Source organism: Plecotus auritus (assembly GCF_963455305.1).
Source record: "Plecotus auritus genome assembly, chromosome: 11".
Taxonomy (NCBI): Eukaryota; Metazoa; Chordata; class Mammalia; order Chiroptera; family Vespertilionidae; genus Plecotus; species Plecotus auritus.
In genome coordinates, this window is record NC_137777.1 from 53,026,798 (window position 1) to 53,033,366 (window position 6,569).

Genomic DNA, 6,569 nt, shown 5'->3' on the forward strand with positions numbered 1-6,569 from the left:
TATTTGGATCGGTTCACGTGTGCCCAGAGCTCCTGGAATGAAGCCCATTGATATTCATGTGGAAACAACCTGAAACTGCTAAAATCTTTGTTCAAGCCCGCCCACCCAGCCAGCAGCAACATCCAAGGAGAATATTAAAAACACATCACAAGTGGAGTGGAGGGAATGGGCGGGCGACAGCTGGCCACTGAGTTTGATTTTACTTAGTGACGTCTATCGTGGAGAAAACAATAATTTGTTCACATTAGTACAGATACTTATTCTGGGTTTGAATTTGCCGTCACTATTTGCCGTTTTCACTTGTAATGCTAGCACAGGATTGGAAGAAGCTCATTCTAAGGTATTTCATTTCTGATAGTGTTGCCTCTGAGCAAGTAGTCATTTCATAGCAAAAGATATACCCGTCCTTGATAGACAAGATACAAAAGATATAATCACTTGGGTAGACTCAGTTGTACCGGCTGGGTGTCTCTCTTGCAGCAGGAGCTGCATATTATTCTGAGTGGGCCCAGAAGAGGATGCTGTTTCTTTTGGAGCCAGAGCACTGGATTGGCGGGCATGGGAGAGCTGCCTCTGATGACTGTGTCTAATGCTCCATTTCTCAACCTGGATTCCGGAACTTGCAACAAGAAAGCATGAAAATACTTAGTTGAACTAAGACTTGAGACTGACATGTGACAATAGTGAGTTAACTGAACTCTACCAGTAGACCAAAAAGGAAGATAACGTTGATTAAGGAGATTGAAGTGGATGATCAAGAGAATGAAGTTAGCTGCTACATGGTGGGGTAGGGATGAAAATGCAAGCCACCTGAAGAACTCCCTCAGGGTGGCTCCCAGCATTTCTGCATGTTTCATGTCAAACTATACTCAAAGGTCTGAGCATCTGGCATAGGGAGGAAGTGCAGGTGCGAAACACTTCAGGGGAGATTTGAGTTACTTACTAACGGAGGCGCAGGCCTAGAAACCATTGTCAGCACGAAGAACACGTGTGGGGTTATACCTGCATTACTTTGTTGACTGTTTCACAGATTATATCTATGTCTATATCTATATATCTATATCTCTCTATCATCTATCTATAGAAGGGTACAATAATAACATGTGCAGTTCATTGTATGTCATTTATTAATCAAGGCATTTAAAATGACATGGATGACTTCATAGCCCAATAGTTATTAAGAAAATGGAATAATTAAATATATCCCTCCAAATAAAATTCCATGTCCAGATGGCTTCACTGATACATTCTACAAAACTTTAAAAAAACAAATAATAGAATTTAATACAGTTCTACACAAACTTTTCCATAAGAAAAAACATAAGAAAAAAAAAAACAGAGAAAGTTTCATCAAAGTACCTAATTTGTACACACTATCAGTTGCATTCTCACATTACAAAGGAGGTAGGTGATACACTCTCACTTCATATTAAGGAGATGGAGGCTCAGGGCACATGAAAAATATGGCCAACATCACAAAACTGGTTTGTCAGGCTTCTACAAATCAGCCCTTCCATTGCACTAAATTAACTTTTGTTTAATTGATTTCTGTGAAAACTGTTTTGTTTCTTTAGGGAAAATTGAGTTGATAAAATATACAAAATGCTCAACAGAAAAAAAAATCTTGATAGATCATAGGAGTAGCTACTTACAGTCTCACAAGTGAGGGTTGGGTTTTTATGTTCACACTGTTATGAATCTTCCTTTTCTACATACACGGTCAAGAGGGATCCGGACTCCAACTGCATGGATACTGCTGACCGTGTCCTTGGAGAGCAGTTTTGTTACCTAGTTTTAGATGTCAGAAATAAAATACTCCTTTTTATTGCTATCAATCTTCCTATTTATTCTATGCCATGTTTAATTAATCCCAAACACTATAAATAACTACTAGTATAAGTATTTGTGAAATTCTATTATAACAATGCTTGTAACACTTACATTTTAATGACCTGGAAATATTTGAAGCTAGAGTATAAAGAAACATTTATTTAATGTGAGGTTAATACATATATATATATATATATATATATATGTGTGTGTGTGTGTGTGTGTGTGTGTGTGTGTAAACTCACATATTTGTGTTTATCCTATATAATAAGAGAGGAATATGCTAGTTATCTGTTACACCGTAACGGTCACGACCAGATCAGCAGGCTGCGTCCCCGCCCTCTGCTCAGGCAGCTGCAAGGCCTGGGGTAGGATAAGATACAATAGGAGGGGGTAAGAAAGGAAAGGGAGAGGAAGGTAGGCCTAGAAGAGAAACAGAAATACAGAAAGGGAACAATCCAGCTAGGGGCAGGATGCAGGCGGCACGGAGCAGGGAGCCCCACCCAGACACCTGGTGTGGGCCGTTGGTGGGTCCCCGGATGAAGGGGTGGATGGTCAGAGGTGCTCCTGCTTTGCGGCAACAGCGCCTGGGCCACGCTGGCCTCGGCCACCCTCGCTGGGTCCGGCCTCCCGGGCAGGGAATGGGAGCAGGATGGCAGCAGGGAGCCAGGGAAGGGGGGGCAGTGAACACCAGCCCGGGGCTGAGTCCTGGGCTGGGGGTTAAAGCCCCCACAAACAGAATCTTTGAGGAGGGAAGGAGGGCTCCTCCCTCCCTCTCACATACCCCCCTACCTGGGCCTCCTCTCTCTCCAGCTCCATTTTCTCCACTGCTGGGGGATGGGGTCTCCCATGTGGGGCCCAGCCAGTACCCCAGGTCTCCCTTCAGAGCTGGGGTGAACCCCCAGAGAAGCCAGGAGACGGAGAGATGGGCAGGGGTTGGGGTGAAGGGAGCAGCAGCCCCCGCAAGTTTTGGGGGAAGTAACCAGGTGGGGGAGGGGCCGAACAGGGAGGGGACGTCAGGACCCCCCCCCCCCACTTTGGACAAGCAGCTGCTGTGGCTGCCCCCTCCAAGCAGGGGCTGGGGGGGGGCTGGGGCTGGGGGTTGGGGAGCCTGGAGGTCCTAGTGAGCTTCCTGGTGGGAGTGGCAGGGGGCGGTCCTGGGAGGCCGAGGGAAGCAAGACAGCAGGGACATTCTGCAGCAGATAATGACCATCACAGACCAGAGCCTGGACGAGGCCCAGGCCAAGAAACAGGCCCTAAACTGCCACCGAATGGAGCCAGCGCTCTTTAGCGTCCTGGGTGAGATCAAGGAGAAGACCCACCTCAGCATCTGAAGCTCCCAGGAGGAGGTGCCGGTGGACCCCCAGCTTGTGCGCTTGGACAACATGCTTCTGGCAGAAGACGTGGCTGGGCCTGAGAAAGGGGGGCAGGGGGCTCAGCACCAGCAGCTGCAGCCGCAGCAGCTTCCGGGGGCGGCGTGTCCCCTGACAACTCCATCCAACACTCGGACTATCGCAGCAAACTTGCCCGGATCCGCCACATCTACCACTGGGAGATGGAGAGGTCTGAGCAGGCATGTAACCTGCTGAGGGAGCAGAGCCGCAGGCGGGCCGTGGCAGCCAAGGAGCTGGAGCGGATGGTGAGCATCATCCCCCGTGAGGCCAGCGCCATCCAGATGCAGCTCAAGCAGAGCACCTGCGAGGCCGGCATGATCCTCGCTCCGGTTCCTGGACGCCAGACAGAAACGCCGGAACTTCAGCAAACAGGCCACCCAGGTCCTAAATGAGTGTTTCTATTCCCACCCGAGTAACCCGGATCCCAGTGAGGAGGCTGAGGAGGAGCTCGCCGGGAATTGTGGCATCACCATCTCGCAGGTCTCCAACTGGTTTGGCAACAAGTGGATTTGCTATAAGAGGAGGCAGACATCTATGCCGTCAAGACCGCCCTGTCTGTCACCCAGGGGGGGCCACAGCTGCACCAGCTCCCCAGCACCCCCTTCCTCCGCAGGCTCTGGCAGCTCTTTCAATCTTTCAGGATCCGGAGACATGTTTCTGGGATTGCCCGGGCTCAATGGAGATTCCTACCCTGCTTCCCAGGGGGAATCACTCTGACACTCAGTGGGCACAGGGGGCTACGGAGAGAACCTCGGGGGAGGCCAGTGTACAGCCCTGGGGAAATGAGGGCACACGGCGGCAGGCAGAAGGCTGTGACCCCGTCCTCAGTGACATCCCCAACAGAAGGACCAGGGAGCGTTCACTCTGACACTTCCAACTGATCTCACCCCTCAGGGCCACAGGGTGGGGGCTCACGAGGTGACTCTTGAGGAGAGGACAAAGGCATCCAGAGGACAAGCCCCAGACACAGGAGAAGCACAAGATGGAGAAGGACAAATGGGCTTGCCCTACCCCAGCCGACTCAGTGCTGGGGTTGCTGACTACATGGCGAGGAGAACGGGGTCCCCTAAGGGGAAGGTGGGGTCTGTTTCCCCTTTTTTCCCTTCTTTTCAATCTTTTTCTCTCCCCATTTCTTACACAGAAACACACCCAGAACCTTATCTTTCAGATCCTCTCTCTCTCTCATAGACACATACACAACTATTCTGTTCCTCTCTCTCATAGACACATACACAACTGTTGTTTCTCTATAGACACATGTACATTCTCTCTCAGACACATATACAACTGTTCTGTTTCTCTCTCTCTGGTTTCACCCATTCTCTCTCCCCCACCCCTTATCTGCTCTGGGATCTGTGGAGATGCCAGCCTTGCCCTACCAGAGATGCCAAAAATGGGGACACAACTTCTGGACAGATGACCTGGCTATGCCACAGGGCCTCCCACCCCTCCACCTCCAGACGGCTTTATTACCTCATATGCAGCTCATCTTAAACCAACAGAATTGCTCGGGGGGGGGGGGGGGAGAAAGGAGGGAAGGAGGGAGGGAAGGACTTTATAAGGAGTCAGCAGACAGCAGAGTTAAAGAAGGAAAGAGGATGTATGAGTGAACTGTAGGAGCTATAATGAAAATCAAGTATAGTTGTGTACTGGGGACAGATTTTAAAAGTAGGAGTCAGAAAAGAAAAAAGATAAATGATAGTGAATAGGCATGTAGATAGATAGATATTAAAACAGTGGAAGTAGAGAAGAATGTGTGGGAAAGGTAGGATGAGAGAGAAAGAGGGAGGAAATAAAAGTTTTAAAGGGGAGCCAGTAGAGCTTAAAAGGAGAATGGGAAGAAGGAAGAAATGGGGCAGGGAGCAAAGCAGGTCCAAGGGAGGAAGTGAAGAAAAAAATTAAGGTGGGGAGGAAGCAAAAGGGGAGATAGGGCAGGGGTGAAGATAAAGGAAAGAAGGAATGTGGGGAGGGAGGGAGGGTAGGAGAAAGATGGGAAGAAGGATGATGGAACAGAAATAGGAAATAAGGAGGAAAGAAAAGTTTATAAATGATGAGTCAGTAGGAAAAAGTGTTACATAAAGGAGAGAGAAAAATTGTGTGAGAGGGAGAAGCCAATAAGGAAGTCAAATACAATTGTGTGTGAAGGGGATAAGATTAAAAAAGAAAGTTCATAGGGGTGACCAGGCCAGCAGGGGAGAGCAGTTAGGGGTGACCAGGCTGGCAAGGGAGGGCAGTTAGGGAGATCAGGATGGCAGGGAAAGGCAGTTAGGGGGATTAGGCCAGCAGGGGAGGGCAGTTAGGGGGATCAGGCAGGCATGCAGAGTGGTTAGGGCAGGCAGGTGAGCAGTTAGGAGCCAGAGGTCCCAGATTGCGAGAGGGATGTCCAACTGCCAGTTTAGGATCGGGCCTAAACTGGCAGTTGGACATCCCCCGAGGGCTCCCGGATTGGAGACGGTGCAGGTCAGGCTGAAGTACTCCCCCCTCCCTGTGCATGAATTTTATGCACCAGGCCTCTAGTTTTATATAAAAAAGCAAGGCATTCTTTTATTTAGAAAAAAGTGTACAAGATTTCTTCTAAATATTTGACACAAACTGCTTTTAATGAGAATTTCTTATGTTAAAAGTCTAAAGAAGTCATAATTACCTAAAATCCTAACCATCAAGTCATCAGAAAAATAATTTAACAATAAACAATATGTGTTTGTGTAGTAAGTAATCAAGATAAGAGTAAATATTCTTCCAACAAGACAATTCAGGACTAAAGTGATGCTGAGCAGGCTGGCTAACTGGTGGGGATGGACATAGAACATAGACACGCTTGTCTGAGATGACAAGTCTCTACAACAACAGGCTCTTTCAACACTGGTAAGGATGTTAGCAACAGGACACAAGGATTTGGTAAACTGAATTCCTTTTTTTAAAGAAAGGCCTCTAAGATGGGATAAATTACCCAGTTCACTGTTAAAATGCAATAGAAAAATTAAATCCTGATATTAATTTCAGTGCTGTTTATAAGACTATTTTTCATCAGAATCTATTTTTCATCAGAATATATATATATATATATATACAATCTACACATTGTTTGAAGAAAGAGACTAATTTATTCTTTTAATTTATTTAGTAACTTGGTCAACCAGTTTTGTAAAATTTGCCCTGCCAGATCCTGAAGCTTCCATGGTGAACTATTTATTCTATTGCCTTAAAAAACATGGGAGTCTCAAGGAATAATAATAGCTAAAAAGGCAGTTTCATTGCATCTGGCAGGCAATTAAGTGTGAAATACAAACTTCCATCTCAAAAGGTCACCTGAATCAGTATTCAAATATCAAGGAGTATTTTCTA

General features: G+C 47.1%; 1 pseudogene across 1 annotated transcript; it reads left to right on the forward strand.

Moving 5' to 3' along the window:
• Positions 1 to 2,919: 2,919 nt before the first annotated feature.
• Positions 2,920 to 4,105, forward strand: LOC308236672 (pre-B-cell leukemia transcription factor 2-like; annotated as a pseudogene). The gene has a single exon. The product of its transcript is annotated as a pre-B-cell leukemia transcription factor 2-like (transcript).
• The last annotated feature ends 2,464 nt before the right edge of the window (positions 4,106 to 6,569 follow it).